The following is a 24,762-nucleotide window of genomic DNA, read 5'->3' as shown; positions in this document are numbered from 1 at the left end:
GGATGGATGAGTGAGTGAAAGGGATGGTAGATGGACTAAAGGATGAATAGATGAGTGAAGGGATAAATGGATGAGTGATAGGGTCAATGGATGGATTCATGAGTGGATGAGTAGATGGATGGATGGAAGGAAGGATTGCTAAGTGAAAGGGACGATGGATAGAGAAAGGGAGGAGGATGAATGACTGAAAGGGTGAATGGGTGGATGGATGAGTAAGTGAAAGGATGGCTGGATGGGTGAAAGGGTAAATGGCTGGATGGATGAGTGAATGGATGGGTAGAAGAGTGGATGGATGAGTGTACAGGTGGCTAGGGTGAAAGGGTGGATGGATGGATAAAGGATGGATGAAGGGATGGATGAATGAAAGGATAGATGGAAGTATACATGATGGATAGGTTTGCAAATGGTTGAATATGTTTGGATATGGCTGGGCTTACTTATATACTATTGCGCGACCTCTGATGTGTCTGTAAAACTTATCCAATTGTCCTGAAGTTTTGTCCTGAATTTTGACCTCCTGTCCTGAATTTGTGTCCTGAATTTTGACCCTTTGTCCTGAATTTTTACACTCTCAGTCCTGAATTTGCACCAATGCCAGTTGGTCACCCTAACTACAAGATGGTGGTAGTTTTACTTACTCAAGTCATGACTAATTTACGAGGACTTCGTTAGTCCCCTTTTCATGTCTATCACCATAGAAACTAAACTAATAGGAGAAAATCAACATGGGGTGCTTGCTGAACGCCGATTGTGCCAGATCGAAAGCGGCTTTTCTCTGCACTTATATCTAAATATCCGCGATACAGAGTGACACGCGGAAGCCCTTTTTTAACTTAAAATTACATATATCACTTTGCTCTGGTTGTGAAGTGTTATTTCAAGATTGAGGGCTCTTAGTGCGGGCGAGATGACTATATCATAGCTACATGCATATCCTCTATTGACAGATTTGTCAGTATAGTTAATACGGACACAATAATTACAAATGTTTTACATTGTTTTGCACTTATAGGACGCTGTCTAATTCAAACGCCATTACGGACGTCTTTATATATCTAAACAAACTTTTGGCACCAAATGAATACCTGAATTTTGGAGACCGGCTTGGTATATTTGAAAACTTTGATCCACCTTTTGGAACGTGGAATTTACGAACGAATAGTGAGTGCTCTCCCTTATTTGTTCATATTCTTTATCACTTTGACCAATGCACACAACCTTCTTTGGAGACTTAACAGCACACGCTGTAGGCTTCTAGTGTAAACGATGGATAGAGATGTAACGCAATGATCTATTGCATTTTTCTGTCCTAGATTATATTGGTGGATGCCGTGGACCTATGAAGGCACACTTTATGCTTTCCTAGTATTTTTGACTCTAGCCATAGGTGAGCCTTTTTCTTCCATTTTTTTTCTCTTCCTGTTCTTTCCCAATTATTTCATCCCTTTTCTTACTTTTCCCTTTTTCTCCTTATAATGTTTATTCATCTTTGTTGCTGCACAGTATTGGTCACACAATCTTCGGTCTATTTGGTACAAATTTACGGTGTTTGGAATGAATTTGTGGTTTCATGGTTGCTATCTCATTACACTGTTTGGATATTACGTTACAAATTTAACTTTTCTTGTTGTTGTTGGTCAGTTATCCTATGACACTGTGACCTTTTCACTTTGAATCAATCTCCTGTGGTTTGTGTTCCTAAATACAGCTATTAGAGAAGTTTTCTCGAATACTTAGGATTTTTGAACCATCAAAATGTAAATATGATTTATAATTGTGATGCTATTATATCTTTGACTGCACCTTTACAAAGGGTCTCTGATGGGTTTCATTAATTGGGGAGTGAGGTCATGGTATGAATATATAATATTTGGACCTCAACCCAGGCCACTTTGTTCTGTCCCTATTGCTTTATATATTGGATAATGTGGCAATGCATGCATGGTTTTTATCTGAGCGGAATTGTGATTATATTTATTGTAACATTTCCAGCCCTGAAGAAGTCTTTTGGTCCCCAGACCAAGACGAAACACGTGTTGGCAGCGGCTATTGTATGTTCTCTTGGTGATGATTGGATAATTAATGAACTGTATAATAAATGAAGATGAAATGAAGACAATTCGATTCATTGGATTTAATTGATGGACTATGATATTGACCTTTTAGCTCAGGATATACCCCTTGGTTTCCTCATTCAAGGTGAGGATCTCCTCAAGAGATGAGATTTTTATGTAGATCTGAGAGTCATCAGCGTACATATGGAAGGAGATATTTGCAGTGCGAAGGACTTCGGCAAGGGGTTCTAAATAGAGGTCGAAAAGGGTGGGGGACCAACGTTGATCCCTGAGGGACTCCCACCGTGACCACGGAGGGAGCGGACAGGTTGCCATCAATTAGTAATCTCTGAGATCGGTTTTGGAGGTAGGAACTAAACCAGTCGAGGACTGTGCGATCTAATCCCATCCTAAGATTGAGGTGTTCGAGTAGCATCTCGTGGTTGACCGAGTCGAAGGCCGAAGATAGATCAAGGAGGATTAGAAGACAGGTTTTGTCTTGGTCAAGGGCTTGAAGAGCATCATCGACAATGTGGAGCATGGTGGTTTCAGTGCTGTGTCCTGGTCGGTAGCTGGATTGGCAGCCATCGAGTAGATGGAAGTTGTTGATGTGGTGGCTTAGCTGTATTTGTACACACTTTTCCAGCACTGTAGCCAAGAGAGGAATGTTGGAAATTGGTCTAAAGTTGTCTGGGGAGGCTGGGTCCAGCGACAGCTTTTTCAGAATGGGGAGGACTTGGCCTGCTTTCAACGAGGTTGGGATTGATCCCTGTTGGAGAGAGGCATTGATTATCGCAGTCCAGCTAGGAATTAATGGATTTGGCAACGGTCACAAGACAGTTTGAAGGGAGCGGGTCGTTGAAACGGTTGTTTGGGTTTAAGGGTTAAAGGATTTTGGCAGCAGAGTCTTCATCGTAGGTTGAGAATTCGGACCAGTGCGCTAGATTCTTGGGTGAGTACCGTGGCGGCAGGGGGAGGAGGCAGAAGGTCAAGGTTCTGTGGAGGGAGTGAGGCAGCACTGAGTTCGATACCTAAGGTTTTGATTTTGTTTGCGAAAAACAAGGAGAAATCCTCGGAGATGAGAGACTTGGGGTTTTCTTTTGCTGTTTTGGACAGTTTGTTCGATTGAAGTTTGACCATCTCAAAGAGTTTGCGTGGTCTGTTCTGGGCATTTCCTAGTTCCGCTCTGAAAAACACTTTTTTTGAGTTGAGGATGTTCTTGTTGTATGTATTTCTGGCCTGACGAAGAAGTTTTAGGTGATCTGCAGAGGGGTGCTGTCTCCAGATTTTTACGGCTTGTTGGAGGGATCTCCTCTCGTTGTTGAGGGAACCAGTGAACCATGGGTTTCTATCTTTGACTGGAGTTCTTTTTAGTTTAAGAGGGGCTAGGTCATCCAAAATGTTCGACATCGTTACAGAGTAGTGATCATTGAGTTCACTGACCAATGTGGTGTGGGGGGGCGTGGTCGGATTTGCAGCAGATCTCGAGTTCATTGAGGTCTAGGTTTTTGGTGTCTCTGACCCAGCGTTTTTGGAGCACAGGTTGTGGTGCCCTAGTCTTACGGGTGTCAGGTAGCAGGAAGGCGATGGCATGGTGGTCAGACCAGTCGCAGGGGTCAATAGATATGAGCTTGACGGTTGTCTCCTTAGAGATGATCCAGTCTAGAGTGGCCCCTTTCGAGTGGGTTGGGAGCGGGCAGGCTTGGGTCAGGGCTAGATCGGCCATGAGGTCTTTAATGGCGTTGACATGAGGATCCTTAAGGTCATTCCAGTGCAGGTTGAAGTCTCAGAGGAAAATGTCTTTGGTGTTAGGGGAGTTCTTAGCCGTGATAATTTCCATGAGGTAGTCAGTGAAGGGTTTGTTCATGCCTGGGGGGTGGTAAAAGATGTACAGGTTGCATAGGTGTGTGGTGTTACTGCAGACTGAGAGGGCTAGATATTCGCAGGAATCGGAGTTATCCGTTAGAAGCTCTGTGACAAGGAGGTTAGAGCGATGGATGCAGGCGATTCCGCCACCTTTTTTGTTATGTGGTCTGCCTAGCCTGACAATGTTAAAGTTGGGGGGGACTAAGCGGTCGAGGCATGGGGATGATGAATCATTAAGCCATGATTCTGTTACAATAGCTAAGTCGGTGTTATTGTTTAGAATGAGAGCGGCGACATCGGCGGCATGCTTTACTGCAGAACGGCAGTTGATTAAGAGACCCGTCAGAGCAGGGAGGGAGGTGGTGGCGGGAGTCGGGGCAGACAGGGGTACAGGTGCAAGATTGCTTCTGATCACCCTTCTATTACAGAGGGGAGCTGATCTGCAGGGATCGATAGCGACCGTGCAGATGGGGTGTGCAGCACTCACGTCTGGTAGACAAGGAGAGGTAGGGGCTGCATTATGGTCCTGGAGAATATCCTGGATTTCCTCTTCAGTGAGGTCTAGTGAATTTGTTGTGACGAGGAAAAAGTTGTAAGAGAGGGCGAGGTCAAGGGTTTCCTCCTCCGATAGACAGCTAGTGTGCTTGCGAGGGCGAAGATGCCTCAAGGATGACGGTAGAGGGCGTTTGGGGAGCTCTGGGATGGGAGGGGAAATCAGCTGAGGCATGATGTTTGCGTAGAAGAGTTCGGCGAGGTGGAGGAGGTTTGTTAGATCGAGGATGGAGGAATGGAAGCTCTGAATTATTTTGGAGGCTCTGGAGTGCAGAGAGAGGATATCTGTAGGGGGCGGTTGGAGGGTAAAGGTGGACTGTGTTAGGAGTCATGGAAAGGGTGGCTTGAGTGTTAGCGGGGATGGCTTGACCTGCCACAGCAAAAGTCGCTGAGGAGGGGGGGGTTGGAGGGCAAGGGTGGACTGTGTTAGGGGTCATGGAAGGGGTGGCTTGAGTGTTAGCGGGCTGGCTTGATCTGCCACAGCAAAAGTCGCTGAGGACGTAGCGGTCTTAGAGTCCGAGTGGGGAGCATGGAGGGAGGAGACCAAGGGTTCTGGGTTTATTTAGTTCGGGGGGTTGTAGGAGGGCTGAGGGGGTTAGGGTGTGCTATGATGGAAATTGTGGATTTAGAGTTGGGGCATAGAGGGGGGATTCAAGGTTCTCTGGTCCCTAGCGTTAGGGAGGTTGGTAGGAGTAGTGAGGGGATTAGGGTGTTCTATATTGGGCAGGGGGGTCGGATTAAAGTCAGGCCGGGTGTTGGTCGGCTTCCCAGTGTCATGCACATGGTTTCGGAGAGTGGAAAAAAGATCTGTAAATTCGTCAAGGTTTTTTGTTGAGGCTTGGATCAGTACAATACCGCTTTTGTAGAGGGTGATGGTGAGGTCAGCTCGTAGGGTTGCTGAGGGCACTATTGTGAGCTTAGTGCCGGAGGGAATGTTCCTGGATGAGCGTACATTAATGAATAGCAAAAAGGTATTGCGCCAGGCGGGGATTCTTCTGGAATAGAAAACGAGGTAATTGATGATGGTCCCTTTGTCCGCACAGAAACGTTGGTCAGAGATCAGTGCCTCTAGATGGTTTTTCAGGGTGAGGGGTTTGAAGGCTTTTGTGGCGGTTTTTGTGAGTTTTGGGGGTAGACCAGGGAGTAAGCGTTTGTCCCAGAGGCAGTCAGACCAGGGCCCACCATGTTGGCTTGGGATGGGCACACTCATGGAGCCCTGGATCAGTAAGCAGCAGTTATTATAATTAGAATGGTGGTACTTGTAGGGGATAACGGATTGTCAGGGTTGTTGTAGGTTGATACAGTCAGTAAGTGCCACTTCAAGATGGCCACCCAAGTTTGTAAAGATTGTGCAGTCCTCTTACTGGTACAGCTGACTGGGGTTGTGCAGTCCTCTTTCTGTTACTGCAGACTGGGTTTGTGCAGTCCTCTTTCTGTTACAGCTGATTGAGGACAAGACTGGTTGGGGTCCAGTTAGGGGACCTTGATTGTTTAAAAGGGAGCAGTCCTCTTGCTGTAGACGCTGTCAAGGAGTTGCCATTTTGAATCAGGCTGAGTTGCTCAGAAAAACAGAACATTTAGATTTTTAGTAAATCAATACGTGATAAAGTAGTACTCAAAAAGCACAAGTCAGCATACGAACTTCTCTTTCTTGCCTCGCAGCCGCTCAGCCACAGAGCTGCACGAAGCATATGAATGATTAAAATAGCTGCACGATGTTAAAAAGTCTGCATGAAGCACATAAATGATTGAAGTAGCTGCACGATGTTAAAATGTCTGCATGAAGCACATAAATGATTGAAGTAGCTGCACAATGTTAAAATGTCTGCACGAAGCACATAAATGTTAAAGTTGTATTCAAAGTGCGCAAGTCAGCAATTGACTTCTATTTCTTGCCTCGCAGCCGCTGAGCCATAGAGCTGCACGAAGCGTGATCATTGCGGAGACCAGCTGGAGGCCAACGCAGATAAACAGCTCTCAGGGACCTCAGTAGAACCGTGATGTTGGCGGTTGCAGCGGGGGAGAGGTCTGTGGAGAGGGAGGAGAACACCCGGAAGTAGGCTGCAGTGCCTCAAGAGCGGGGAAAAGTCAGGAGAAGGGGGTTGGGAAAGTTCCGGAGCTGTGAAGCCGAGGGCTGGAAAGCACCCGGTTGCAAGCTGCCGTGCCTCCCGATACTGGGAGAACTTAGGAGGGGTGGAGGTTGGGAGGGTCGTTGGACCTCTGGTCGGAGGGCACAATAACTGCTGTTGCGGGGGGCAGGGGGGCCACCCTTACCTTGTTCCTCGCAAGTTGTACCGGTCGGAGTGTAGGTCCCTTCTCCTTCTTGTGGTGCGACGGAGGTTATGGCGACACCCACTGTGCTGAGTCGAGCCCATGCAGGTTTTCGCCTCATCGGGGGAGCGGTAGCTTAAGGTCGTGAAGTTCTTGCAGATTGACTGATGGGTGGCGGGCCCCGCAAGGACAAGCAAACCGATTGCACAGCTATGGTGCCTGCAGGCTGGGAGGGGTGCCTCCGAGTCAGGGCGGAGCGGATTCCAAAGGGACAGCGGGATTCAGCCCGTTGGACTTCAGGTTGAACAGGGCAATCCCAGGGGGCTGACTTATGGTTCTTTGGCGAGGCAGAAGGCGATCATCGAGGAAAGGAGCTCGGAGTTCGAAAACTTCACCGTGTGGGTCCGTGGATTCCCGCGCGAGGGTGCGGAGGTATGGAGATAATCCTTAAATTGCGTAGATTGAGTACTCCTTAAGATATTTGTTTGTTGGGCTCGATGGGCAAGGTTTACCCGGGATTTACGCCGATTGCGATCCCTTACCCCTGGAGCACTCTGGAAGTGCTCCTTCTCCATCGGCCATCTTGAAATTTAATAAATTGTAGCTACGTTCGATGTACTCCCAGGTTTGCAATATCTTATAGGGTAAATATTTATTGAAAAGAATGGCAGCACCACCTTTCCTTGATGTTATGGGGTGAGCCCCAAATGTCTCGAGTGTGGTACTTGCATGTAGAACTTGGCAAATCCACTCTTATTCAAAATTTTCACATTCTATTGCAGCATGATGGGTTTCTTGTAATATATCTGGCTTATTGTGACCAACATAAGTACGTATATTTTTCTTTTTAATAAAGTAAGTTAAACCATGCACATTTAAAGAGACAATTTTCAGCGGCTTGGAAAAAGGGGGTAAAAATTGAACGACAATATGGAGGATTTGATGCATATATCCACTATATAAAATTAATGCAAAATATAGTAATAAGAAGAAGTAACAAGACCTTTTGTCCAAATAAAACACTAGGAATTATGTTGTAAAGTTAGTACAGTGATAATATAAAAGAAAAATAAGAGAGAAGAGGAAGAAGACAAGAAACAAAATCATATATATATATATATATATATATATATATATATATATATATATATATATATATATATATATATTGCAGCTCCGAGTTTCTCTCGTTATTAGCAGAAAGAAAATCCGGCACTCGCAGGGGAAGTGTTCAAGTTGGTTTTTTAATTAGAAACACTCAGCAGACAAACGCGTTTCGGTTTTCCTTCGTCAGGGACACTGACGAAGGAAAACCGAAACGCGTTTGTCTGCTGAGTGTTTCTAATTAAAAAACCAACTTGAACACTTCCCCTGCGAGTGCCGGATTTTCTTTCTGCTAATAACGAGAGAAACTCGGAGCTGCAATTTGTTAACGTGGAGCGCCACCACGAGAGGCACCCGTCTGCGAGTGACCCGGCTATTGGTGCAACGGAGCTGTAATATATATATATATATATATATATATAAAACAGGCTCCCAACTGCTCTGGATGCAGTTCAGACGGGCGCAGACCTCCAAAGCATCAACTCCAGTCAATTAAGATAAATTATCAGCCAGCACAAGGATTCGATGTCAGCAGTGCATTTATTTTAGCAGACAGTGCAAGAGCAAGTGCCCTCCTTGACGCGTTTCGCTCCACGGACGGAGCTTGGTCACATGACGCGTCAGGAGTAGGCGGTGAGTTAAATCGTGATTAAAAGCCCAAGCGCCTAAAGAAACAGGTCGCAAGGGTAAAATAACAATGTAAACAGGCAATCAATTTAGTGTGATGAAAAATCCAAAACAAATATCCAGTGATTACAAGTATTGAAATGTCAATTAGAGCATAGTGCTCAACCAGGCCAAGTACAACAGTTTATACCATGAAAAAACAAGTTCATGACAAATAAATTCAACCCTCTGTTGATCTCAAGTGAGAAAAGAATGGCGGTGTAAACAATCAAACCCCCCGTCACATCACAGAGATAAAAGAATGGAATCCCACAAATAAAGGAAAAAAGATCAAATGCAAGTGCACAATGAGATTCCCCTTATAGTAAAGTGGCCTGGTAGTAGAGTGGTCATCACACGATTGCTGGTGTATACAAATACAGATTATTAGACCAAAAAAATTCAGCTGTTCAATACATGGAATAAACATAGCAGCAGAAAACTCTACAAAAGGAAACTACCAAAGAAACTTATAGATGTTATAAGTATATGCAAGCTGTAAATTCATCAAATTTGCATATGAGCTATTCATGATTTCAAAGACTCAAGTTCATTATTATTCATCAACACTTCTTCATATTTTAAATTCATCAATCAGAAGGTACAGATCATAAAAGCCATCAAACATTTGACAAAAGAAACACACAAATATGGATGACTAAATTCATTATGGTGATGACTCTGGGAAAAACCACTAGTTTCATAGGTAATGATGCAATTCATCAAAAGCATTAAGGCCATTGGGGGATCTGGTATCGAGCAAAATAATGAAAAAAGCATCTCTTTGACGGAGAAGTTTTTCTCGATCACCACCTCTGCCAGGATTAGCCACAGAGCACAACAGAGTGTATTTAAGGTCTTTCAATTTTTTGTCGTGCACTGATTTAAAATGACGCGCGACAGGGTAGTTCATATCCGAGTTAACTATAGCCCGTATATGTTGCAGAATACGTTGGTATGCTTGCAACTTGGTACTCCCAATGTATGATAAGGAACAAGTGCAGGTCAATTTGTAAACCACAAAATCACTGCGACATTTTAGATGTTCCCTGATTGGTATAACACGGTCACTAAATGCAGATGTATAATGGGTACCATTGACTGCAAAGGTGCAGGCACGGCACGAGGTACATCTGTAGAAGCCCGGTTTGTTGAGCCAAGTGGTTTTGGATTGAAGTTCTGGCTGTGTACGATCTAGGGAATCTTTCATGGAGGGAGCTCTCCTAAAAGTAATAGCCGGAGATTTGGGCAAAAAAGGAGCTAGGATTACATCTGTCAAAACAATCGGCCATTCAGATCTAATGATTTGGCTAAGTCTGGAACTTTGAGCGCAATATGTAGTGATAAATCTTGCTGTTGTCCCACTGGTCACATCAGTGTCTAGTTTGATCTTAGGGGTCAGCAATGTCTCGCGTGATCGTGCTGATACTTTGCTGAGAGCTCGATCTAGTACAGCTCTTTTGTAGCCCCTTCGAAGGAACCTATCTCTAGATTCTGCTAGACATTGTTGAGTGACATCTGGATCGTTACATATGCGTTTAATTCTGATAAATTCCCCCAGAGGTATGCTATTGATAGTGTGAGGGGGGTGGGCACTGTGGGCATGCAAGATGGAATTGCCCGCAGTGGTTTTCCTGAAAAGTTTGGACTGTATGGTATTATTGTCAATGTAAATCAAAACATCCAAAAATTCAGCAGAAGTGGCTGAGATGGTGGCAGTGAACTTAAGGTTCCTATCATTCACATTGATTTAATTGACAAAGTCAGCTGCCAGAGCTTGAGATCCTTTCCAGACGATAAAAATATCGTCTATGAATCTCCAGTAGGCTAATAGGTGGGGGAGCCAATGAGCGTGAGTGACGCCAAGAACATGCCTCTCCCACCAGCCAACATGCAAGCATGAATAGCTGGGGGAGAAGCATGAACCCATTGTCACCCCGCGCTCCTGATGGTAAAAGTCCCTGCCAAACTGGAAATAGTTATTGAAGAGGCAAATATGTATCATGTCCAATAACATGAGATTGTGGTCCCGCATAGTTGCCTCCCGAGAATCAAGAAAGAACTGAACAGCTTCCAAACCCTGGAGATGGTTGATACTGGTATAAAGTGCTTCAATATCCATCACCAGGAAACATAAATCAGGACCCCAAGTGATGCAATTAATCTTCCCCAAAAAATCAGTGGTATCTTTAAGAAAGGAAGGGAGAGAAATCATATGAGGCTGAAGAAAAAAATCAACATATTTTGAAATATTCTCATTCCTGCTGCCCTGTGCTGAAATGATAGGATGACCTGGGACTGGGGTAGTGCACTTGTGGATTTTGGGTACCAAATAAAACAAAGGTGTGATAGGGTGCAATACATTCAAGAACTTAGATTCCTATTTAGTCAATAAACCACGTCTGAACCAGGCATTGATATCTTTTCTGGTTTTGTCATGACAGTTCAGCATTGTAAATTTGGTGGTTTTGGAATAACAAAGGGGATCATTAAGTTGGCGGGCTGCCTCTGTAACATAATCACTTTTTGCCCAAAGAACAGTATTCCCCCCTTTGTCAGCACTCTTCACAACTATCTGATTGTTACCTTGAATCTTTTTGACAAGTTTGGTATATTGCATGTTGTTAAAGTCACATTGTTTTTTCTTTCCCAGTAACGTCCTGTTCAAAGTCTTAAGTTCTGTAATGACTCTGTCACTGAAGACATCAACAGCATCCTTAGGCATTAATGGCATGAATGTGGACTTTCCCCGAAAGGCTGTAGATGGTGAACGATTAACTGTAACAATCTGGCTGACTGTAGGTTCATTCTGTGAACTGTCTTCATTTTCTAAGGAAATAAGGGTTTGTAACCCCTGCAGATTCCTAACTGAAAGAGTTTCTTCCGTTGATGGAGTGAGCTGTCCTATGTCCTTATTCGGATTTTCAGGATGTAGTAGGAAGTATTTTTGTAGTTTGATCTTCCTAATAAATTTAAACACATCAATCCGTGCCTGGACATAGGAAAAGTTATTCGGTGGACAATAGGACAAGCCTAGGGACAGAAGTTGCTCCTCCGCTTTGGACAGTACAAAGTCAGTCAAATTGATTACTGTGTTGTCTTGTATCTGAGTTATTTGTTCCAATTTCTGCGCGTTTTGCCCCTCCCTCCACCTCTTTTTGGCAGCTCGTTTCCTGCGCCGACGTTTTTGGCTGCTGGTTTGCCTGCTTGTGGAGGATTCTTCCGTGAGCGCAGAGAATACCTCCGGTCCTCGCTTACAAAATTTAGTTCATCGACTACTGAGAAAGTTTTCAGATCAGAGGACCCTGCATCTGCAGAAGGTGTACTGTCCTCAGAGCCTGTGAAGGAGGCTACTGATAGGTTGTCATCGTTAGTTAAGCCAGCAGCATTGGTCTGTACATTGGAACTGGAGGAAGCACTTGGTTTGTGTTGAAGAGACATTGCCTTTCTTTTGTAAGAATCATACTTACGGGAGAATGTAAAAATGCGTCCTGTAGCATAATCCTGCTTGTCTCTAGCAAACTTATGTATTTTGCGTTCCTGAATAGTTTGTTCCAATTTAGCCAAGCGTTGATCAATTTCTTTTCTGGTATTAACTATCAAATCAGTTTCACCTGTCGCCTCCAACAGAGCATTTATTTTATCGATTTCAATCAATAGCGCTTCCCTATCAGTATGGGCATATTTTATTAGAATCTGTAGCATGTTTCTTGATGATTGTAGGTTGTTTTCAGCCCATTCCTGTAGCATTTTGGGGTCCGGGTTTTCATAGGTGGGAACAATCATTATCCGTAAGCCCCGGGGAACACGATTAGCCTCAATGTACTTTTCCAAAGATTTTTTCTCCCACCACTTCGATAACTCACTTCGAAGTAATTTCTCCAGAGTTTTTAAAAGGTCCTTCGTACTGCTGTTGGTGCCAGTAGTACGATTGTCTTGAGTAGTTTCTGCTGAAGTAGCTGGCAGGTTCCCATATAGAGCCTCCGCTGCCGTCTCCCTACTCCTTAGCGCCTCATTGGAAAACCTGTTCTGCGAAGGATAACAGCGATTTTACAATCAACCGCTTCACTGCTGGCTGGCTTTAATTAGAGGAAAACAAGCCCAAAAACCCGCTAAACTCGAAGAAATACAAAAGGCAAACAAGCCCACCTCCGGTGCCCTACCGGCTTCCGCCTCCAAACACCGAGGAAAGTCAGCCGACCTCCCTGGCTGTGAAGCTCCTCACCGGGTCCAGTTACCGAAAGCACGCCAATAACTGCCTCAGTCTGTTTAGTGGCGGGGGGCACGGCAAAAATACTGAAACAGTATAAGTCTCAAACGCCGACAGCGTAGTCGGATTGCCGAACGCCGTGCCTCCAAACAATGGGCGGGTCCACGAAAGCCGGAAGCAATCCACTCCCGGTGTATGAATAGAAAACAGGCTCCCAACTGCTCTGGATGCAGTTCAGACGGGCGCAGACCTCCAAAGCATCAATATATATATATATAACACATACAAACAGTGAGTCAGTCATTGATGCATCTGTGTGCTAAGTAACACCCCCACCAAATCATACAGACATTTATACTGATACTAAAAAAACATCTAATAAGCCATAGAAACACACATGTAGCTACTCACCAACCCATGCACCCACTTATACACAAAGTGAAACACTGATACAAACATTTAAATATTGAAACAATACTCGCTAATATATGTATTCACTATGATACACTTAATAAGCCAGTTAAACAATCATTTAAAAAAAAAAAAACATCCATTAAGACACTTATTTAAACATTTATTCTTCCATTGACCTTTACAAATACATATATAAAACATGTGTATTTTTCAGAAAGGCACACATTCACTGGATGGTGTCATCAGTGATGTCATGAGTGATGTCACTGACCATGTCATGAGTGATGTAATATGTGATGTCATCAGCAGTGCATTACACGCGCAAGTTATAGTGAGTCCAACTAACTATAACGTGGGAATTTCAATGGTTTTATGCCAGTAAAATTTCCAGGTAACTATAACTGGTGTGAAACCTATGGTTTTTTCAGTGAATTTAATAGGTTTTTTAAATGCTAATTCCTAACTATAACTGGTGTGAAACCTATGTTTTTTTCAGTGAATTTCAAAGGTCTTTTTAATGCTAATTCCTAACTAAAAGTCTCACTTTATAAGTAAGACTGTTACCGCTCTAGTTGTTCTTTAGAACACTCTGGTACATACTATCATTGGGCTATAGTTGCGCTACATCTGGCTGATATTTGGGCTACATTTGTATTTTTTTGTCTCTGGTGGCCATCTTTGGGCTACATTGCGCTACATTGGGCTACATTGGGCTACATTTGGGCTACATTTGGGCTCTAACATATATAAAGCCCAAATATAGGCCAATATATATTTTTTAAAAGTTAATTTTCTTAAAAACAACTGGAGCATATATCTTGAGACATAGCTATCAGTCCTTACAATTTTTCATTTAAAAAAATATATATATATATTTTTTTTGTCTTGGAGCGCTTCCAGTGCGCGCCCCGGTGAGCGCCCCGGAAAGCGTACTATTTTGAAGCGCCCCGGTGCGCGAACCGGGAAGCGTCCCGTTAGCGCCAATGTCGCGATCGAAAACAAAATAGCGACGCGGCGCGTAAGCGTGACGTATCGCGTAGCCGCGTGATGCATCTTATGACGCGCTGCGTAAACGCACCCGGAAGCGCTCCACGGCGCGGCCCGGAGCGCGTAACATAAGCGCGCCGGAGCGCGTAACGTAAGCGCATCGGGTCATGTGACTTGAAAATAACACTTTTCATTGGTTCTCTTCATTTTTTTTCTCCAAATAATGAAAGCCCCCTCCTTTTTTCCTCATTCTTACTTTCTTCATTGAGAGAGCAAGAGCTATTTTGGAGGAAAGAATGGCATCACTTGTTGCTGCGGCTGGTGCACTCCCACCACCACCCCCACCACCCAGAAAAGAAGGTCCACCACCACAGTTTCTTGGAGGACAAGAAGAAGAGGAGGAAGAAGAGGAGGAGGATCAACATCAAAGGGTCTACCTCCCAGAAGAACCAAGACAAAGGCACATCAAAGTGCACTTCATTTGGCAATTTTTTTCTTTTCCAGATGACCAAAAAAAGGTGAACGCCCCAAAGTCACCTGTCTCATCTGTGACAAAGTTCTCTCCAGGGGCAATCCCTCCAAGAAATATTCTTTTGGTAACTATACCATGATCCGCCACATGGAGGGGTGGCATCCCAATAATTTGGCCCAGGCTGAAGTCCGGGAACATCGGCACAACCCACCCCCTGTGGCCAGCACTTCCTCAGTGCCCTCACTTTCTGGACCAGAAGAACGGCAAATGGTGCCAAATATTCAACCAAAATTTGGCAAGGTCAAATTTCTTTGCATTTTGTGTGGCAAAACTTTATGCTATGGTGAACTTAGCGTCACCTTAATAAATACTGCTATAGACAACCACAAATGCAGCAAGGAAAGAAAACAGTAATTCTTTTCTTTTTTTTGCTCCTGTTGAGCCATTTCCAATTCCCTGTTTTTTGTTTGTTCCCTCAAAAAAAAAAAATATATATAAAATTGTTCAAAAACACAAAAAAATTAAAAAAATGTTCAGAAAAATAATTAAAAAAATATAAAACAACAAAAAGAATAAAAAAAGTTATTTTCAGAACTACCTCCCATTTATAAAATATTGCCAAAAATGTTTAAACTCTGGCATTCTTTTTTTCTGTTGTGGGCTTCCCGGGGCGCTCCCCGGTGCGCGTACCGGGCGCTCCCCACGCAAAAATCGAAAAAATATATATATTTTTTTTTGCCCCGTGGGGCCCTTTTAAAGACCCCACATCAAACCTAGGGGGTCAGGGAGGGTCTACTCTGCCCCCTTATGGTCAATTCCCCCTTTGTTTTAATGAAAATTAAAACGGACTATCAGAACTTACTATAAGTAATACTTACCTTGGTAGTAACTCCATCTCCCATCAGGCACCTTGATTGTGATTAAATGAACTCACGCTCACTGAGAGCAAACGTGATTATGTAAATGAATAAAAGCCGGAAATCAACAAGGTGGGGCTTCTGATGCCGTTTATTTAGCCCAGGATGAAGAGGTCGGTGAACCTTGAAACACATCGGCAAACGAAAAATTAAGTGAAACAGGAATGCAGGCTGCATGTTTAAAGTCAGATGACAGGCTGTGTTGAGTGCGTTCCTAATGCTTCAGTGCACATTGGTTTCAAAATTTCTACACAGCGGCTCCGGTCGTGGGGAGCTGCACCATCGAGCAGGTGGCGGAAATACTGTCCAGCTGAGTGAGGCTGCCGGTTTGAACCTTCGAATCTGGATCAGCACACTTCCTATGCAGATCGAGTCTGCATCCTGGGACACAGCCTACAAAGGAAAGAATTGATGAAAATTAAAATGGACTATCAGAACTTACTATAAGTAATACTTACCTTGGTAGTAACTCCATCTCCCATCAGGCACCTTGATTGTGATTAAATAAACTCACGCTCACTGAGAGCAAACGTGATTATGTAAATGAATAAAAGCCGGAAATCAACAAGGTGGGGCTTCTGATGCCGTTTATTTAGCCCAGGATGAAGAGGGCGGTGAACCTTGAAACGCGTCGGCAAACAAAAAATTAAGTGAAACAGGAATGCAGGCTGCATGTTTAAACTCAGATGACAGGCTGTGTTGAGTGCGTTCCTAATACTTCAGGGCACATTGGTTTAAAAAAAAAAAAATATATATATATATATATATATCACCTACTCGCGGTCGACAGGAGGTAGTTATAGTCAGACCTTTTTTTCTATTAAAAAAGCGTTTTTTCTTTTGCCAATATCTTTGGCGTTGTTTGCCGAATCTTTGCTCTCCGGTCAGCTCTCCAGTCAGCTCCTGTCTTGTAAGTTGTGGGGTGATTCGTCAAGTGGGGGCCAAGAAAAAAGGGGGGTCACAAAACAAGTTTTTTCCATGTTAATTTCCATAGGAAACTTTTGTCACGGCTACAGCCGAACTGATGAATGGAATTGCACTAAATTTGACAGAAAGGTAGCTCTTGGTCTAGAGTGCACTCTTTGCTTTAAATGGTGTAAATCCATTCAGTAGTTTTTTTAATATTAAAGGAAAAAGAAATGTATATATCTGGGCGCAGCCTAACCACACAACTCATCGTGAGATCTGATTGGCTGTCAGCACTTCATCCAAGAAGTGTTGGAAGCCATCTTGGGACAAACACACATGATAGTACCCCATCAAATTCATTGTAGTGAATGGAAGCTTTTGAGGGTCACCAAAAGGAGAACGTATAAAGGGTGGTAACAGACTTTAGTTACAATATAAATCATTTGTTGATGGTGCCATACTAATTTTAGGAATTGGGTGTGTTCTAAGCTGATTTTACCCTGTGAAAAAGCCTTCTGCTGGGATATCATGAATCATGTTTGCGAGAAAATAAGTTTGTCATGCTTTTCCCATAGAGGTTTGGAAGGTGCTCCAGAAGCTAAAATGAGAGCATATTTTCTGTAAATTCACATTATCTTTCTCAGTCATGTGAGAATGAATTCTATGTCAGGACTGGAGGCGAGGATTATGCATCACTTTCTTCACTCTTTATTAACAGCACTTTTAAAGAACGTAGAAAACCCACATCAAAACTACAACTCCCATGAACACTGGGAGTAACCATGGTCCCCAACAGTCCAATCAGAGTACATTCCTACAGTCCATATATTATAATCAGCAACAAAGTCCTTCCTCTTTCTTCACTGCTGCCTCGTCAGTTAAGCCCTTTCATAACTTCTCCTCGCTTTAGGGGGTTAGAAATTGGGCTTTCTGACTTGGGCTGTCTTAGTTTTGCTTAGAGCGCTTGTTGGCTTTGCGCTATGAATGTTTTTCTGTCAATCTTGATCAGTTTTGATCGCGCAGTAGACTTTTGCCAGAGCGCTTCAATTTCCTTTTACCGCACGGTTGTGCTAGGTGGCGCTGTTTCGCGCCTCTAACACACTTCTACGATCATCAAAGCTGCTCTTCGCGCTCCGGTGATTTGTGCGTGCTTGTGGAGAGAGAGCGTTCTCCGCTCGTGTTCCTTCTCCCGCAACTCTTGCCTGACACCGTGCTGCGGTAAGACTTAAGAGCTAGCCCCTAGCGATCGTTTTTGCTGCCATTTTCTTTTAAAGAGTTGCTTTCTAATGTTCTGGGCCTGTATTGCCTGGCTTTTTGTTGCTATCTCTGCAGAGTCTGACATAGGAGCACCGGCGAGGGGGCTGCCCTTGGTATTAACAGGCGTATATTTTTTCTATATTCTGTGCTCCCACCCTCCACTATTATGCAGTCCCAGAAGGACCATGATAATGCACCCTCTCAATCCTTGGAACAGCATAAAACCCACCCTCATTCCCTTCCTGCAGGGGTGGACAATCTGCTTTTTCAGGCCATTGCGCAGGCTTTGGCCCCCTGCAGGACAGCGTTGATAGGTTGTCTACCCATGTCTTCAAGGGCACGGGGATACTGGGTGACGGGGGGGGCTGGGTCTCGTGGGATGACTCTGTCTCGTCTACGCAAGGCTCCTAAGCGCGACGCGGGGCACCATGATGGCTTCAGCTGGCTAACTGAGGTCTTTCTCAAGAGTGCGCGAATGCTTAAGGAAGCCCCCTACTGGGAGGATGAGTTACCCGAGATTGCCTACGACGAGGTCGCCACGGATTTTAACCCCGAAGAGTGGTTCCCCGACATAGGGGAGGGCGAGTTTGAGGATGATGAGGGCTCCTCGGCGGAGCCGCAAGATTCAGGCCGGTTTTGGTGCCCGCAATCCTCCTACTCTGAGGCAGGGGACGCAGAGGGTGCCCCTTCTAACATGTTTGACCCCATGGGTATTTTCAGGCCCCGCTCGACAGAATGGGTCCCGGATAAGAAAGTGGCCGATTATGTGGGTAATAAGATCAGGCAACCACTTTATCAGGAGATGAGGGCCCGCCTCAGATCAGAATGCCCTGCCCCTCTCTCCCTGAGAAGGTCATAGCTACGACAAAGATAGATCCAAAGTTGTGCACCTTCTTTAATAAATACATTTGGGATCCCAAGAAGGGGATAGACAGGTCATAGAGGACCTGTCAAGACAAACTCCTCGATGTGGTTGAACCGCTGCGAAAGATTATAGAGCTGGCTGAACGGTCCAGGGAATCAGGTCAACCCCTTCCTACAGATGACGTGGCGAGATGGGCGCAGAGGGCGATGTGTCTTTTGGGCAACGCTAACTGCGCTCTCTCCACAGAGCATCGCCGCTCCCTTCTGTTGAAGATAGATCCTAAGTTAGGGGAGCTGTTGTCTTCGGAGGCAGGTCCGGTAGCCCAAGACGCGCTTTTCGGTGATCCCTTCGACAAGGAACTGGGAAGGTTTGTGGCAACGTTCTCAGCTCTTGACAAGGCGCAGGCATCGATAAAGAAAATCTTCCCTGGAAAGGTTTTTGGAGGGACCGGAAGAGGCAGGGGTCGCTCTTCTGGCCGCCTGTCCCATTAAGGCCCTAACAGAGCCCAGGCAAGAAGAAACAATGGCTGGTAGGATGGTCAACAAGGAACGTTCTACCCCTCCTGTGGTGGCAAAAACAAGAACAACCGAGACCGCGTAGGGGCCCACAACAGCTCCAGTGGATATAGTGGTGAGTGCCAGTCTATTATCTGCCCGTCGTTTGGGAGGGAGGATAAGCATGTTTTACCACAGATGGGCAGAGATTTCCTCAGACACTTGGGTTTTGGAGACGGTAAGAGGCTTTCACATAGAGTTTTACGGAACCCCGGTACAATCAGTCAGACCTCGACCCCATGTCTTTTCTGCTCAAGACAAATCTCTTATAGATCAGGAGGTCCAAGACCTTCTGGAAAAAGGGGCAGTTTGCCTCTCAGTACTGCACCCCAGTGGGTTCCTAAGCAATTTGTTCATGGTGGAGAAAAAGGAAAAGGTCTTCCGCATAGTCATCAAACTCAAGTCATTCAACGAGTGGCTGGTTTATCGCCACTTCAAGATGGAGGGGATCCATCTCCTGCGATACCTCTTACTGCAAGATGACTGGTTGGCACGTCTGACCCTCAAAGATGCATATCTTTCAGTTCCCATCTTTCCCCCCCACTTCAGGTTTCTCCAATTTGAGTGGAGGGGGCAGATCTTCAAATTCCGGACCCTGTCGTTCGGTTTTTCTTCGCCACCCTGGTGCTTGACCAAGCTCCTCAAGCCGGTAGTGGAACACCTAAGCACCCTGGGCATTAGATTGATAATCTACTTGGACAACATCTTGTTGATGGATCAGTCTTGAGATAGCCTGATTTCCCATCTGAATACCACCATCACTCTGCTTCAGAGTTTGTGGTTCACCATCAACTGGGAGAAATCAGAATTGGTTCTGCAACAAAGTATGATATTCCTAGGCTTCCGAATCGACACAAAAGCAGCGACCTTGAATCTCCCAGATCAGAAAATCGCCAGGATCAAAAAAGAGCTGCGGAAGGTCCACAGACGAGACAAGATATTTCTACGCCAGCTGGCCAGGATTGTTAGTTTGTTGTCATCCGCAATACAAGCCATCTTTACAGGGCCGCTTCACTACAGAGCTCTGCAGCGTTTAAAGGCGTCCCATCTTCGGAGGGATCTTACTTACTCAGAGCTAGTGGCTCTGACACAAGAAGCCAGGATAGAACTCCAATGGTGGATCAACCACATGGAGGCATGGAACGGTCGGGCGATCTTTGGATGTCTGTCGGACCTTATGATCGAATCAGGTGCCAGCGGTCTGGGCTGGGTTGCCAGATATGGACAGATCACCATGGGAGGCAGGTGGACAGAGGAGGAGCTGTCTCCTAATATCAATTACCTGGAGCTGCTGGCGGGCTCCTTTGCCATTCGGTCCCTGACAAGGGACAGAGTTTCCTGCTGTGTGCTTCTTTGGATGGACAACACGACTGTGGTACAGGACATCAACCGTCTGGGGTGTACTCGTTCCAGAGCCCTGGCAGAGCTGGCCAAGGACTTCTGGCACTATTGCCTCCATCGTCAGATCATAGTGACAGCGGAGTATCTGCCCGGGACGCAGAATTCAGTGGCAGACTGGAACTCCAGGCACTTCAAGGGTGCCAGCGACTGGAGGCTCGGCCAGGTAGTTTTCCAAATACTGATGGCGCTTTGGGGTCCTTGTCAGGTGGACTTGTTCGCATCCAGATGGAACGCACCATTGCCCGGCTACTTCAGCTGGAGACCGGACCCAGGGGCGGAAGCATTAGATGCCTTACTCCAAGACTGGTCAGCAATTCCGGCGTATGCCTTCCCGCCTTATCTCTTCATACAATGGGTGGCTGCGCAAGTCCGTCAACAAAAAGCTTCAATCATCCTAATCACACTGATTTGGCGATCACAAGCGTGGTTTCCTTCTCTCCTGGAGCTGGCTTGGGACGCCCAGGTACATCTTCCATCCTATGATCGGATCCTGGTGGACCCTCTAGGCCAGCCTCATCCTTTGGTGCTCCAGGGCCATCTTCAACTTATGTCGTGGAGGATTTCAGGTGACGCTGGCAGGATGTCAGACTTTCGCAGAAGGCTGAATTTCTTATCCAGCAACCTTGGGCCCCAGCGCCCATTAAGAGCTATAGATCGGCCTGGAGGAGATGGGTGATTAGTGTGTGGAGAGAGACCTGGATCCTGTGGGCGCCAGCTTGACAGATATAGTGAATTTCCTAGCAGATCTCTTTCAAAAAGGACTGGCCTATTGCACCATCAATTCTTTCAAATCGGTGATTTCGGTGGGTCATGCGCTGGTAGATAATATTCCAGTGGGGGAGCCTCCCTGGGTGTGTAAATTGCTCAAGGGCGTCAGGATCTCTTGGCCCCCGGAACCCCGCTATGCTGGTCTGTGGAATGTCAGTTTGGTCCTCCACCTGTTGTTATCCTAGCAAGATAACCAGTACTTTTCCAAGAAGAAGATTTCAGCAAAACTAGCCATGCGTCTCTGTCTGATCTCCTGTAAGAGATCGTCGGACGTGAGGGCTTTGGACATCTCGGCTAGGATACTTACTCCAGAAGGGGTCACTTTCAACATATCATGAAGAACTAAAATGAGTATCAGATTGGTATCATATCCAGCTTTTCCTGAGTCCCCAAAATTGTGTGTTGTCAGATGCCCAAAGGCCTATGAGGACATGACTTTGGAGGTTCGACCTCCGGGAGAGCGGCAGCTTCTGATTGCCATCAAGAAGCCATTCAAGGCTGTTTCATCCCGACCATTGCTAGATGGATAATGACAGAGGCCGGTATCGATACTAGCGAGTTTGGGGCTCACTCTGCTAGGGGGGCTATGGCTTCAAGGGCTGTTCAGGTAGGGGGCAGATTGGAAGATATCATGAATGTGGCGGATTCGTGTCTGATTCCCCTTTACATTTTTTTTTACTTCTAACCAATCCATGATGCAGCTGCACTGGTGGTAAGTAAGCTTTAAAATGCATAATCCTCGCCTTCGGTCCTGACATAGAATGAAAAATTTCCTAGTTTACACAAAGGAAAGTTTACATTTTTGTAAACTAGGCGAGGATTATCCCTCCCCGGGCTTACTCTTCGGTATCCTCCTGCCCTTGGGGGTTTTAGGTTTTTCACTGGTACTACTGAGATTGAGGTCTATTCAGACTTTTCTCCTTTTCAGGGAGTAATTTATGCATATTTGTCCTACTGATGATTTTCTTTGGTTTGCATTAATATTGCATTGCTCAGATTGTTGTTAACAGTTTTCTGTATAGTTCTTAATACTGGCTATGTTTCCTGAATGCTGATATTTTACGTATCCATTCTATATCTGTGTTTAGATGCATATACAATTTGCTATGTATTGAAATGTTTTGTCTCTCTGCTGAGATCCATTTATGGGAATGGTATTAACATTTTACGCTTTCATCCTAGGATCGGATTACAAAGCGGATTAAAATTCCAAAGGGCTTAACTTTCTTCAGCGCAGAAAGAGGAAAGACTTTGCTGCTGATTATAATATATGGACTGTCGGAATGTACTCTGATTGAACTGTTGGTGACCATGGTTACTCCCAGTGTTCATGGGAGTTGTAGTTTTGATGTGTTTTTTTCTACGTTCTTTAAAAGTGCAGTTAATAAAGAGTGAAGAAAGTGATGCATAAACCACGCCTCCGTGTCCCTAATAAAATTGAAACTTTGCTTTGCATAAACTAGGACATTTTTCAGTCTGACATTCTCAGTAAAACATGTACATCCAACAAGGGCAGAGACTGTCAGTTGATTCCTTTGTGTTCTACTGCAGCTTCCCAGAGTGTTCTAAAGAACAACCAGAGCGCTAATAGTCTTACTTATGACAAAAGTATGGTACACCTGAAGCCATCTTGATTGGAATAAACTGGTAACACTTAAAACATTTAATTTAAAAAGGAACAATATGAGGGGGTCCTTTTTGCCATAGAAATTATGATTTGTGCTGCAGAAAGAAAAAGTAAGGCACATTTTGAGTGACTTCTCAAATCCTCTTCTATTTCATAAAAAAATTCTAACATGCAGACTGAAACATGCACTTTCAATACCAGCAGCAGACTTTCAGTTAACTCCCTGATGAGCAGTAGCTTTAGTACAATGAATTTATGGCAAATGTGTGACACATCTGAATGCCTTCTTGATGGAATCAAAGAAAAAAACTGAAAGCATTTCCTACTGAGGAGACTGCAGTAAATGAAGAAATTAGGAAACTTACTAACAAATAAGTCTCTCAAGATGACCACCCGAGAAAAAAGAGCCCAAATGTAGCACAAATATCACCTAGATGTAGCCCACGTATAGGCCAATGACAGTCGGGTGCAAAACACTTTTTATTTTTTGCATTTTTTTGTAGTGCAGACTGGTCAGGTATTGGAGTGCTGCATCTTACTGGGACCCCTTATTGCGCATTTTGCATAAAGTACTTGAGATTGATCTTGCAAAACATTGAACTTTACTATTCTGTTAAACTGAAGTTGCTCTGAGCCGGGCTTTGTAATACCCGTTTTTACCTACTGGTCTTAATTAATTCTCATTGTATTGTATTAAGAAAGAGAATTTACTGTTTTTACGTACACTTTTGGTAACTAATGCCCAGATGCATCAACGAGATTCGCATTCGCAAACGGTGCGAATCGCAATATACGGCCGTTTGCGAATGCAAAGCATGTCATTGGTATGCATCATTATTTGGCAGTGTTTCGCATTTTTAGGAATCGCATTTTCAGTTGCGATTTCCAAAAAAGTTCGCTAACATTGCGATTTCGTGTCATTTAGCGAAAAAATGCTATGCATCAAAATTAGCAATTTGCGATTGTGTCAGAAATCGCTATTAGGAAATGCAAAAATAAGAAGAACTCAAACTTGGTGCTAATTTCAGCAAGTGGCAGGAGTGGATCTGTCAATCACCTGTACTGCATATAAGGACCTCTCAGACCATGACCCAGCCTTTCAAGATGGCTGCACTTTACTTTTTGGCACGCAGACAGAGGCTGAGAGCAGCTGCAGGTTGGAGGAGAAGGCTCATCGAGGAGAGGATCTTCAGAGTGCGCATAACGTTATTGGGGCAGACAGAGGCTGAGATATTCAAGAAATATAGGCTGAATGCCACTTTAATATTAGATTTAATTCAGGAATTGGACCCAATCCTGCAGAGGCAAACACGCAGGACACAAGCCATACCTACCCATGTGCAGGTATTGTGTTCGTTGCACCTCCTTGCATCGGGGTCATTTCAGGGGGTAGTGGCCATTGCTGGTGGCGTGTCTCAGAGTTCCCTTTCCCGATTTTTTAATTCCTTTTTAAATGCCATGTTACAACGAAAAAGGTCACATATCCAATTTCCATCCACACCCCAGGAGTTAATGAAGACCAAACTGGATTTCTACAATATGGCACAATTCCCTCATGTAATTGGTTGTGTAGATGGTACACATGTTCCCATTTGTCCTCCCTCTGAAAATGAATATATTTATCGGAACAGGAAATGCTTCCATTCCCTTAATATTCAAGCTATCTGCAATTCAAAAACCATAATCACAGACCTAGTTGCCAGTTACCCTGGAAGTGCCCATGACTCCTTCATCTTTAGACATAGTGCCATTCATGCAAGATTGCTCTCAGGTGAATTTGGAGATGGATACCTACTAGGTAAATGATTCATTCAACTCTACAGACTTTGAATTGAACTGCACACATGTATGCTTACCTTACATTTACA

General features: G+C 44.6%; 1 pseudogene; it reads left to right on the top strand.

Moving 5' to 3' along the window:
* Positions 1–682: 682 nt before the first annotated feature.
* Positions 683–19,035, top strand: LOC147683462 (uncharacterized; annotated as a pseudogene).
* The last annotated feature ends 5,727 nt before the right edge of the window (positions 19,036–24,762 follow it).

The sequence above is a fragment of the Lissotriton vulgaris genome, chromosome 11 (genome assembly GCF_964263255.1).
Source record: "Lissotriton vulgaris chromosome 11, aLisVul1.2, whole genome shotgun sequence".
NCBI lineage: Eukaryota > Metazoa > Chordata > Amphibia > Caudata > Salamandridae > Lissotriton > Lissotriton vulgaris.
The sequence above is the reverse complement of the archived record's forward strand: the minus strand, read 5'-3'. Positions and strand labels throughout refer to the sequence as shown.